The 13067-nt window shown below is 39.0% G+C and overlaps 1 long non-coding RNA gene across 3 annotated transcripts in view; it reads left to right on the forward strand.

Annotated features, from left to right (window-relative positions):
* The window catches only part of LOC138432680 (uncharacterized), a 66347-nt gene extending 56223 nt beyond the window's left edge, over window positions 1-10124 (forward strand). For all 3 annotated transcript variants that reach the window (XR_011253945.1, XR_011253944.1, XR_011253943.1), the window contains 2 exons: window positions 1583-1705; window positions 9595-10124. This is a non-coding gene — a long non-coding RNA (uncharacterized lncRNA). The remainder of the gene's footprint in view (window positions 1-1582; window positions 1706-9594) is intronic.
* The last annotated feature ends 2943 nt before the right edge of the window (window positions 10125-13067 follow it).

Genomic DNA, 13067 nt, shown 5'->3' on the forward strand with positions numbered 1-13067 from the left:
TAATCAAGCTGATTTCGGTATTGACCATCTAGTGATGTCCATGTGTAGAGTCTTCTCTTGTGTTGTTGGAAAATGGTGTTTGCTGTGACCAGTGCATTTTCTTGGCAAAACTCTATTAGCCTTTGCCCTGCTTCATTCTGTACTCCAAGGCCACATTTGCCTGTTACTCTAGGTATTTCTTGACTTCGTAGTTTTGCATTCCAGTCCCTTATAATGAATAGAACATCTTTTTTCTGTGTTAGTTTTGGAATTAGAACTGTTCAACTTCAGCTTCTTCAGCATTACTGGTCAGGGCATAGACTTGGATTACCGTGATGGATACCATGAATGGTTTGCCTTGGAAATGAACAGAGATCATTCTGTCATTTTTGAGATTGCATCCAAATACTGCATTTTGGACTCTTTTGTTGACTATGATGTCTAGTTCATTTCTCCTAATGGATTCTTGCCCACAGTAGTAGATATAATGGTCATCTGAGTTTAATTCACCCATTCTAGTCCATTTTAATTCGCTGATTCCTAAAATGTTAATGCTCACTCTTGCCATCTCCTGTTTGACTGCTTCCAATTTGCCTTGATTCATGGACCTAATATTCCAGGTTCCTATGCAATATTGCTCTTTACAGCATTGGACTTTACTTCCATCACCAGTCACATCCACAACTGGGTGTTGTTTTCCCTTTGGCTCTGTCTCTTCATTCTTTCTGGAGTTATTTCTCCACTGATCTGGAGCATGTTGGGAACCTACCAACCTGGGGAGTTCATCTTTCAGTGTCCTATCTTTGTGTCTTTTCATGCTGTTCATGGATTTAAACTAGCTGAAATTCCTGAAATTGGAAGGTGGAACTCTTGTATTTTAGTTACTGAATGGAAGTATACTATATTCAATGTATTTCTCTACTCTGCACACTGTCCAAGTGATAAAGGGGCTTAGGAAGTGGGGATTAGGAAATATCTCCTGTGTTTAGGCCAAGTCACAAGATTTGTGAACACTTGCCTCAATCATTCTCTCTTTTGATGAGAGGAAAAATAGCCTCATTCTGAATCAATGAAAAAACTTCTGTCTTCTTGCCAGCGGATATATGTTATCTGCACTTACAGAATTGAAAGTGTACCTCAAAGGAGCATTCTCTTGGGAAGAAAGGTAATGAGATAAAAGAGAATGAATATTTTTAAAATCATGGACACCTAGGATCAAATCCTGGGGTTGATGCTTTCTAGTAGCATAACCTACTTTACTTCTTTGAGCACTGATTTCTTTTTCTGAAACTTGAGGGTGATCCAAATTACCTCCAGAGTTATAATAAAGATATAATGCATATAATACAGATAAACTCATGATCCTAAAAGACATAAAACAAATGAAGTCTTTTCATCTCTTATATTTGTCTAAGAGCTTTTCACTTCCCTTCTCTTCTCCTCTCCCTCTCCTCCCTTTTCTTTTCTTTCTCTTATTTTTTCTGTAGCAGTGTTTCGCAAGCCTGAGTTTTGTCTATGTATATGTTGCTACAGTTTTGTATAAAAGGAGACCCTGATCCTTTGCTTGCGTTTATGTATTAATATAAGTGTCTCATCTTCACAGGTTTTAGAGGGGGAACTCTGGATGCTGGTGGATCGGTGAGAAAAAGCACGTATTTTACCCCTGACCTGAGCACTGAAGAGATACCCTTTCACCACTGTTGCAAATTCATGCTTCCAAAAACTGGTGAGTTGAAGAACTTATCCATTGTGTGTGCATTAAAGAAGATATATTGTAAGACATAACTGATAACATCAACAACAACACCAACAACAAAAGTAGAAACAAGGACCTACTATGTAATGCCTTCCTAAATATTTTCCCTTTAAGGAAATTTTGAGATCCAGCTTTTCTGTGGTTAGACTCTGGGTAAGAAAATATTAAGCTGGAAATGCCAAAGATGATGTAAGTCATTGGGTATATTTTAGAGGTGGATTTGTTCAACAACCGCTTGTCACTGTCATCCTATAAATGTCTCTCTGTACTAACTCCATTGCCCCAGGCAGTCGTGTGCCTCTCTAAGACATCTCTCAGCTGTGACCTTCTCTTGGAGGGAGGGAGCTGGCCAAAGGGTGCATACCAACCAAAGCTCTTCATTTTATTGGCCCAACTCTCCTGGTCCTACATTTCTCAGCATACATCTTTTTCTCCTTTTCTATTGCATAAGTCCAGTGGAATCATTTCCATTGAATTATGTGGAAGAGTCTGTTCATGGGGCTAGTCTGCAGTTCTTCATTGCATACTTAACTTTCACAATTTCATAATTTGCATAATATATGGTTTTCTTGAAGTCATAGTTTATTCTCAGGTCCTTTAAACAGTTAAATTTCTTTAATTGCCTCTTTATGGTTTTACTGGTTTGTTTTTTTTTTTCCTCTGGATAATTTTTGGGGATATTTCTAGTAACCAATCCATGTCAGGGAAGCAGTAGGACAAATGATTTTGAACCACCTTGGCTGACTGAATAAGGTGTTTGAGAGAACACTGGGGAAGTAGGGAGGTTGCAGGGGAATATGCTAGAATGATTCTGTTGCTCTCATCCCAACTTTACCCCTTTGTCATTTTGGTGGCCACTGGATCATAAGAAATATTAATGACAAATCTAGTTTTGTTTGAAGATGAAAATCCTAACTGTTTACCTCATAGGGATATTGTAAAGGTTTAAATGAAATAATCTGTATGAGAGGTATGGCACTATGCTTTCCATTCTATAATAACTCAGTATCAGCTGTACAGCTATTATTACTCTCAATTCTGAAATTCTGTTGGTCAACCTTTCTCTTAAAGTAAAATTTAATAATTAGGCTAATATGTTATATGGTTCTTCCAGGGTTCAAGCATTATTGTGAAAGATAGAATCCTTTCCTGAGTCAGTACTACTTTTGAGGATAAAATTGGGATACATATTTAAAATGTATTTAACTCCAAAGAAACTATCTGAGGTAACCGGTGGGAGATGGGATGCAAAAACCTATTAGACATCCAAACTGAACTAATCTTAGTTGAATAAAATTCCTGAACAGCTCATTGCCACGTCTGAGGAACAGTTTTGGTCTAAATGAGAATGACCAGAGATTATAGAAAACATTCCTTCCTGCTCTTTTAAAAAATGTTTGTTTATATATTGAAATATAGATGATGCACAATATAATGCTAGTTTCAGGTGTACAACCTAGTGATGCTACATTTTAAATGATTATGAAATAATTGGCATGGCAATTCTAGTAACCATCTGTACCATGCAAGGTTATCATAGTACTATTGACAGTATTCCCCATGCTGTATATTACACCCCTGTGGCTTATTTATAAGTAGAAATTTGTACTTCTTAATCCTCTTCACCTATGCTTATTTTGCCCAACCTCTATTCCTTCCCCTCTGACAGCTACCCATTTGTTCTCTGAATCTATGTGTCTGTTTTCATTTCATTTGGTTTGTTAGATTTCACATATAACTGAGATCATGGGGGTACTTGTCTTTCTTTACCATTTCTCTTAACATAATACCTTATAGATCCATCCTCATTGTTGCAAATGGCAAGATTTCTTTTTTCATAGCTGAGCAATATTTCTCTCTGTGTATATGTATGTAAGTATATAAGTATATATATACATATAGATCCTCATCTTCTTTATCCATTCATCTATTAGTGAATAATGCTGTGGTAGTTCAGATGGTAAAGAATCTGCCTGCAATGCAGGAGACCCCAGTTTGATTCCTGGGTTGGGAAGATCTGCTGGAGAAGGGACAGGCTACCCACTCCAGTATTCTTAAACTTCCTTGGTGGCTCAGAAGATAAAGAATCTGCCTGCAATGCTGGAGACCTGGGTTCAGTCCCTGGGTTGTGAAGATTCCCTGGAGAAGGGAACGGCTACCCACTCCAGTACTCTGGCCTAGTGAATTCCAGGGACTGTACAGTCCAAGGGGTTATGAAGAGTTGGACATGATTGAGCAACTTTCACTTTCACATTGGTGGATAATGCTGTAATGAACACAGGGGTGCATATATCTTTTTGAATTAGTGTTTTTGTTTAGATAAATAACCAGGAATGAAATTGCTGGGTCATGTGGTAGTTCTATTTTTAATTTTTTGAAGAACCTCCATACTGTTTTCTGTACAGGCTGTACCAATTAACAATCCCACTTACAGTGTTGAAGGTTTCCCTTTTCTCCACATCCTGATCAACACTTGTTATCTTTTGTCTTTTTGATAACAGCTGTTCTGACAGATGTGAGATGATATCTCATAGTGGTTTTGATTTGCGTTTCCCTGATGTTCATGATGTTGAGCATATTTTTGTGTGTCTATTGGTCATCTGTGTGTCTTCTTTGGAAGAATATTTATTTAGATACCCTGCCCATGTTTTATCAGGTTATTCTTTTGCTATTGAGTTGTATGAATTATATATATATACAATATATATATAATATATATTATATACATATTATATATATTATATACATATTATATATATTATATATATATATGATATTAACCCCATATTGGACATAATTGTTTGCAAATATCTTCTCCCACTCAGTAGGTGGCTTTTTCATTTTGTTGATGCTTTCCTTTATTGAGCAACAGATTTTTTAGTTTGATGTAATACTATTCATTTATTTTGGCTTTTGTTTCCCTCTTGTCTGAAGAGACAGATCCAAAAAAATATTGCCAAGTCCAGTGTCAAAGAGTATACTGCCTATGTTTTCTCCTTGGAGTTTTATGGTGAATTCTTATAATTGTCTCTAATCCATTTTGAATTCATTTTTGTATATGCTGTGAAAAAGTAGTACAGTTTCATTCTTTTGCATGTAACTGTCCAGTTTTTCCAACACCACTTATTAAAGAGGCTGTCTTTGCCCCACTGTATAGTCTTGCCTCCTTTGGTGCAGGTTAATTATGTGTGTGTGTTTCTGGGACTCTTTCCTGTTCTGTCTAAATGCAAACCTGTGTGGCATTTACCCAAGAAATATAGCCTTTCAGATATGAGTGTGAACCCCACAGGTCCTTTCTCATGAAGCTTCTTTGCCTTTCCTTTTAGAACACTCCCTCACACCACCCCCTCTCTATGGGCCTCCATGTGGGCCTCCAGCAACCTTCAGCTCTAATACAAAGGACGCTCCAACCAGCCAGAGCACATAGGCCAACTTTTAATAGCAACTGCAAGAAGCTGGGGCAAAAGAGAAACATGATTTCCTTTACAGAACTGAAATGGCTCTAAGACCAAGAGCCCTGAAGTGAGACAGACTTGAATTTAAATACTAGTTCTAACGATGAATTTCTTCCTAATGTATAATATTATTAAATGATACATATTTCATGGGATCATAATGAAGAGGAAGTGAAGTCATATTTATAAAGAGCTTCACAGATCGGCCAGCATATAGTAAACATTTAGTAATCAGTAGCTATTATTATATTTTCCTCAAAATATTTTTTTTGCAAGCAATCATGAAAGTCAGTCTTTGTATAGATCCCATGACTAGGACTTGGAGAAGAAAAATGGTCTGAACAATTTAGACAATTATCTTTCTCCTTAGGATCAAGAGAGGCATTTTTTTTCTTAAATATCCAAACGGTCCATGTCACTTTACTTATCCAGGGACTTGCCACATCTATCCTTACTTTTATGCAATGGGAAACATTTAAAAACGTGTATATATACACATAACTTAGATGTTAATATAATATATGAATATACTTTCTGTAACATTTTGCTCATCTGTTCTCTCCAATGACTGTAACCCTGTAAGGTAGGTTTTCTATTATTCTATTTTATGATTAAAGGAAAAAAGAAGCAACTTGGCCTGGCCACAGGCCTTGCAGCTGATTAGGGATAGAGCTGGGGTGTCCTGACCCTTTTCCAGGTTTTTTTCCTTTGTACTGCTCCAGTGACCATGGAAACGAAATGCACTGGAGCTTGGCTGCCAGAGAAGTTTCAGCTGATAGGTAACCAAAGGAAAGAGCATGGCTGAAGTCCAGTTAAAAGTTAAGGTCCCGTTGGGCAGTTCCTTCTTAACTGACGACAGGAATTGCTGTCACATCCCTGTCTAGCCACTTTGCAAACAGCGGAGATGTTAGCAAGAGCTAGCAGTGAACGGTGAATGCTTCCTAAGGGAGCTGTGATTGCTTTGGCTGGGTTCTGCCGTAGCCGTTTCCTGGTGATGAAGAGACTGTAGGCAGACAATCAGAGGCGGTTACCATTTTCTAATAACCACCTCAGGCTTTTGGCACCTAATTCTCTGGCACTGTTTAGGGAAGCTTTTTATGTTATTTTATGCTACTTGTCAAGTCCAACTGCTTGTCTAATTTCTCTGGGAAATATGACACTGTCCATCAAATCGCTCACCACAGTGGGATCCAGTGTGTGCTTTACGTAAGTGAAAAAATGAGTTAGTCACTCAGTTGTGTCTGACTCGTTGCGACCCCGTGGAATGCAGCCTGCCAGGCTCCTCTGTCCACGGAATTCTCCAGGCAAGAGTACTGGAGTGGGTTGCCATTTCCTTCTCCAGGGGATCTTCCCAACCCAGGGATCTAACCCAGCTCTCCCACATTGCTGGTGGACCCTTTACCGTCTGAGCCACCAGAAAATTGTGCTTTACACATGGGGTTGTCAGAGGAGTTCTGGTCATCTCTGACAAGCAAACAGCAAAGAGAGAAAATTTTTTAAATGGCCCCATTTTACCCAGTTTTCCCATCTGTGGTCCCATGGTGTTTTGAAATCGGGTTGTGGTCCTGAGTGAATGACACAAGGAAACACTTTGCTGCTTGTATTGCCTACTTGGTTTTCATGAACTTCACATGGATTGGCTTCATCCTGTCCCCAGGTCCATAAGCCTCTATCTTTCCTCCCCGCTTCCTGTGCAGGCTTCCTCTGGTTTGTGGGCTGTGTGCTTCGTCTTGTTCCTTCAAGGCGAGGACTGAGCTGCTGGTCAAACAGTTTCTGTGGTGGCTTCTGCCATCTGTTTATCATCCAGTCCCAGGCTCAGGTTTTCCTTCCTTGTTTTTTTTTTTACCTGAAATAGCTCTTTTCCCGAATTTTTCTCTAGCTTTCTCTTTCCACTTTCTTTCCCCTCTTCATAGTAATTAAGCAGAAATAATGCTCCCTTTCCACACTTTGACTTTGTAATACTTTTTTTCCTAAAGAGTTATGTTCATGAGACTAACCAAAACATGTTAAACTTGGTATTGATTCGATGACTTCGTAAACCCCAGACTCCTTGACAGCTTTTTTTTGTGTGTGTATGTGTGAATGAGCTGGCTTGAATCTCTGCTAATCTACCTGAATTTCCTTCTTAAGGCAGTTACATATAATGCCGCTTAAAAGGAATCATCTATATAAATTTGCAGTTTGGCAGGCAGGTTCCTCCTGGAACTCTGGAGGATTAATAATAAGTCATGGAGATTACACATTCATGTGGGAAATAGGAAGGCCCCAATGTGGGTAAATACTACTTAAGAAGACCCCACATCACAAGGAAGGCTGGAGGTTTTTTGGAGACTCTTAAAACACTCCCTTTGTATCATTTACCACAGTGAACTTTCTCCCTCTAGTGTATGTTATATTCACATTGAATCATTCCAGTGATTTTGCTTTTAGCCTGCATATACCATGTATGGTCTGATCTGGGTAGATAAACCAGCCTTATAGGTTTAAAGGAGATTGCATGAGCTGTTGCTGGGAAGTTTTTCTTGAGTTAGTTAGGAACCTGTGAAACTTAGTCCTTGATATTTCAGTAGCTGTCATTGGTAATAAAATCTGGTCCTCAAAGAATGGTGAGGGACCCTGGTGGGCAAATAGGGGGAAACCCCTTATTCTTTTTTCTGAAGTCCCCACAAATTTATGCTGTGACCTTAATTTAAGAGCTTATTGCTTCTTTCACTAAAAAATTACAAATTTTAATACTTTCTATTGAACAAAAGTAAAATTATAAGAATGTAATACTCTTCCAATGCCCTGGAAATTGTCAAAGACTGCCCAGGGATTCCCCAAGAGCTGGACTGGGTCTGACTCAGAGACTGTTTCATCCATAGAAACTTAAATTGCTTCTGTATGCTGGGAGTATACAGTGAATGAATGAAGACACTCAATGAATAAAATGAATGAATGAAAGGAAAGATAGAACCAAAGTCATATTTTAGTAGCCTAATTACATATTTTCAGAGTAATGTATTTAAAAAGGGACTGTGATAACACATTTCTAAAAGGAGCTAAATGGCGTATTTGACACTTTCGGAGAAGGGATTCTGCTTCTATCACTTGATCTAGGTTTTCAATTTTGGAAGCATTGAGAATTCCCTGTGGATGAATACTGGTGAATTTTTAAGGCAAGCTGAAGACCCAGGCTGCCCTTGTGGACATTAATACTCCCATGGAGCACTTTCCATGAAGAAGAAAAGTGTGAGTTTGCTGTCTTTGCATCAGAACTCCTAGGATTTGGCTGACTGCCTGGTTTATCCCAGGACATTAGTCAGCCCACAAATTCCACATTTGTTTATTCAGACCAGAGCAAGTGAATACCGCCATTCTCCCATCTCCTTTGTTGGCAAATGCTTTGTTAACCTGAATTGAGTTCTGCAACACAAAACGAAGTGATTAATCTTTTGGGGGTTCCCCCTCCCAGGTTCTTGTATGAGCAACTGAATCTAGAGACCACAAAGCCCCCACTCTCACTTTTCCTCACACTGTCCTGTTTTTCTGATGCTTCTACATTGTACTCTGGGAAACCAGTACCTTCCAGAGAGTGGCTGAACTGGTGCCACCATTAAGAAAAGGAGGTTACTGGACTATTCAGTGTTGCAGCAAAGGTCAGCTAGGTTGATTATTCTCATACTCTTTTTAAAAATCAAATTCTATATTTGGCTGCATTGGGTCTTAGTTGTGGTGCCAGCTCTCTAGCTGTGGTGTGTAGGCTTAGCTGCCCAGTGGCATGTGGGATCATAGCTCTCTGACCAAGGATTGAACCAGCATCCCCTGCATTGGAAGGTGGATTCTTAATCACTGGACCACCGGGGTAGTCCCTAGATTGATTATTTACTCTTATGTAGTCTACTGCTGAGCGTCTGCAAATCACCACCTTGTACTCGCAAAAAAAAAAAGTTTTCTCCCTCTGAATATGTGGTTTGAAGGTACAGGAAGTAGAGATATTAACAAAAAACAACCAGTTTGGATGATCACAAATATGTGGTAGATCTGGCATATGCAACTAAAAAGAATGTGTACTCTTATTAATCACCAGGCTATTTGTTTATCTTTGAATATCTGTAAAGACCTAAGTGTTTTAGAGGAGGTCTGAGGGTCTAATTTGTAAATCACCATTGGCTACAAAAGAGTGATTAGTTAAAAAACAACTGTTTTGCAACATGGTTCAACACAGAAGAAATGATAAAGGAAATCATAAAAATTAACATTTTTGTCATTGAGTCGCAGTTGTTTTTATAGCAAGTTGCACATGGCAGCTTGGCAAATAATTCTCCCTTGTTAGGCCTGTAGAAATTCTGTTTGGTATATCAAGTTTGGACTGTGACTATGTTTACCATGGGTAACCTGTTTTTCTCTCTTCTCTTCCTCCAGCTCTTAGCCAGAACTACCTTCCAGATGCCCTCTTTCTACCACACTCCTCTTCCTTAGAATAAGAGAACAAGCACATGATGTTTGAAGCAAGAAGATTGAAGAATTGCTGCCTGCTAACCCAGCTCTTGGATTAGAACAATCTTTTTAGCTCTTTAGTGTGAAGTTCAGGGATCACATTTTTTTTTTTTTTCATTCACGAGACTTTTGCAACTTGTTATTTTCATACCTGAGATCTGGAGGAAAGCTTAGTCTAAATAGTTTCTAAAATAGCCATTAGCTCAGGAGATACGTAGCCAACAGGAGCTATGTGACGGGAGATATGCGTGTGACAGGAACTTTGCCTACACTACACTTTTTTGATCACATGCCTTTTTAAGGTGTCATTTAAAAAGTTTGTTTTTTGGAAATGATTCTTCCCACTATTTTTCTATAGAGGGTCAGGGAAATGTATAAATAATTTCTGGGTTAGGTGCAGAAGATACATATGCTGGCAAACAAATGTACAGTATTAAAGCAGATTGTCCTTTGGAGATACTTTTTCAGGCTTGAGTCCTTTATTTCTGGATTTGACTCAGTGGAAATCTTTACTGAGTACCTAGCACATGCATAGCACTCTGCTGAAATAATAGGGGTTGGGGACTGCAGTCTAATTGGAAGACAAGGATAAAGAGAGAACATCTATACATACAGCGCAAAGCAGAATAACTTATAATATACAACAAGCTATGGAATATTGTGGAGCAAGAAGGCATTTTTTATTAGTGGAGATAGGAAATGCATTACCAAGGTGATGGCATTCTTGCTGGGTCACAAAAGACAGGTAGGATTTTGGCAGGTGAAGAGCCATTCTAATGCAAGAGAATAATAATAGAAAAAGCACAGTGGTCCATTAAGGGCAGAAGCAGGGAAATAAAGGGTGGCTAGGATTATAGTGTGATTTCTGAGCTGCGTGCACACAGCTGTCCATGCTCTCCTCCTTTTTTAAAAAAATTAATTAATTTATTTTAATTATAGGCTAATTACTTAACAATATTGTAGTGGTTTTTGCCATACATTGACATGAATCAGCCACGGGCGTACCTGTGTCCGCTCCATCCCAAGCTTCCCTCCCACCTCCCTCCCCATCCCCTCCCTTTGGGTTGTCCCAGTGCGCCGGCTTTGAGTGCCCTGTTTCATGCATTGAACTTAGACTGGTCGTCTGTTTCACATATGGTAATATAAATGTTTCAGTGCTATTCTCTCAAGTCATCCCACCCTCGCCTTCTCCCACAGAGTCCAAAAGTCTGTTCTTTATATCTGTGTCTCTTTTGCTGTCTTGCATATAGGGTCGTCGTTACCATCTTTCTAAATTCCATATATATGTGTTAATATACTGTATTGGTGTTTTTCTTTCTGACTTACTTTGCTCTGTATAATAGGCTCTAGTTTCATTCACCTCATTAGAACTGACTCAAATGCATTCTTTTTAATGGCTGAGTAATACTCCATTGTGTATATGTACCACAGCTTTCTTATCCATTCAACTGCCAGTGGACATCTAGGTTGCATCCATGTCCTGCCTATTGTAAACAGTGCTGCGATGAACATTGGGGTACACGTGTCTCTTTCAGTTCTGGTTTCCTCGGTGTGTATGCCCAGCAGTGGGATTGCTGGGTCATATGGCAGTTCTATTTCCAGTTTCTTAAGGAGTCTTCACACTGTTCTCCATAGTGGCTGTACTAGTTTGCATTCCCACCAACAGTGTAAGAGGGTTCCCTATTCTCCACACCCTCTCTAGCATTTACTGTTTGTAGACTTTTGGATAGCAGCCATTCTGACCAGTGTGAAATGGTACCTCATTGTGGTTTTGATTTGCATTTCTCTGATAATGAGTGATGTTGAGCATCTTTTCATGTGTTTATTAGCCATCTGTATGTCTTCTTTGGAGAAATGTCTGTTTAGTTCTTTGGCCCATTTTTTGATTGGGTATTTTAGGCCCTCCTCCTTGAACTCTTGTTTGCTCCAGAGTCACAGTGCCCCCTGACTCTTTGACAATCTTACCAGCCATTGCTTCTCAGTTACCCTTCCTGGCTGTCCTTCCTCAGCCTGAGCTCTACACGTTGAAAGGCTGCAGCATCAGTTTTTTGTAGCTTTCTTCGTCTGGGTTAGTAATATTGAAAGTGTTAGTCACTCAGTCGTGTCTGACTCTTTGCAACCCCATGGACTGCAGCTAGCTAGGTTCCTCTGTCCATGGAATTCTTCAGGCAAGAATACGAGAGTGGGTATTCATTCCCTTCTCCAGGTGGGAGAAGGGGATTTTCCAAACCCAGGGATCAAACCCGGGTCTTCACCTAGCTTGCTATCATTTAAGTATTAACATCTACATGCCAGTAACCTGCAATTCATTAACTTTCCCCATGATCCATGCCCTGACCTCTAGGCTGTATATCAAATTGTCTATTCAGCATCTTCACTTTTGAGGCTAAATATCAGGTCTCTTGGTTCTTTGCCTGCCCCTTCTGTGGAAATCCTGCTCGTCTACTAGTCTTCCCCATCTTAGTTAATGGGCCTGCCATCCACCTAGTTGCTTAGTTCCTCCCTATCCCCAAACAAAGACTTATTCTAGAGACAGCCTTTTATCTCACTCTCACCATATATTAACAAGTATTTTGAGTCCACTTCTACCCCACACCAAACAAGTGTCTGTTGTTTTTTTGTCATGTTTTATGTTAGTAAGATTTGACTCAAAATATACATGAATTATTTTGATAAAAATAAGCATTAAGTTAAAATATTACTTTTATAGAGATTGTCTCTTGATTCCTTTCTAGAAATTAGCTCCTAAATTACCCAGAAGACCCATGTATTCTTAAGTTTGCACATGCATTGGAATTTATTTTTCCCAACTTCTTTAAAGGCCTTCACATCTTCTTACCCTTCAGACCTAGCTGCTGTGGATTACAGAACTATATGTCCTTTTAAAAAATTTGTTTCATAGTAAAAATAAAAATAATACAACAATAGTATTAATAATACTATTAATAATTAGCACCTATTAAGACCTGTGGGCACTACAGGAAGCACTGTAGATTCACTGATGGTCTAGCCCTCACAGTGACACTGGGATGGATACTATCACTGTTCTTGTCTTAGACCTGCCCAAGGTTACACAGCTGGAAAGTGGCAGAGAAACTGGATACAGGCTTATTTCTGCCAGACTCCAAAGCCCATGTTTTTAACCAAAAATAATTTAAAATTTGGAACTACTGAATCTTCTCATGCAAAGAATATTTTGTCTGCCACACTCAGTAAGATATAAAGATTAGCTCTAGAAAGATCATACAATATAATAAAAAAGACCTTTTTACATCACTTTTCCGTAGGCCTCATGGTATATTTTTACATAATTTCCAAGGTAATTTCACTTTGTGGATGCTGAAAAATTGCCATTCATTTATTTTTTTCCTCTAACATTCATCTCTTCTCAGTCTCTC

Source organism: Ovis canadensis, chromosome 2 (assembly GCF_042477335.2).
Source record: "Ovis canadensis isolate MfBH-ARS-UI-01 breed Bighorn chromosome 2, ARS-UI_OviCan_v2, whole genome shotgun sequence".
Taxonomy (NCBI): Eukaryota; Metazoa; Chordata; class Mammalia; order Artiodactyla; family Bovidae; genus Ovis; species Ovis canadensis.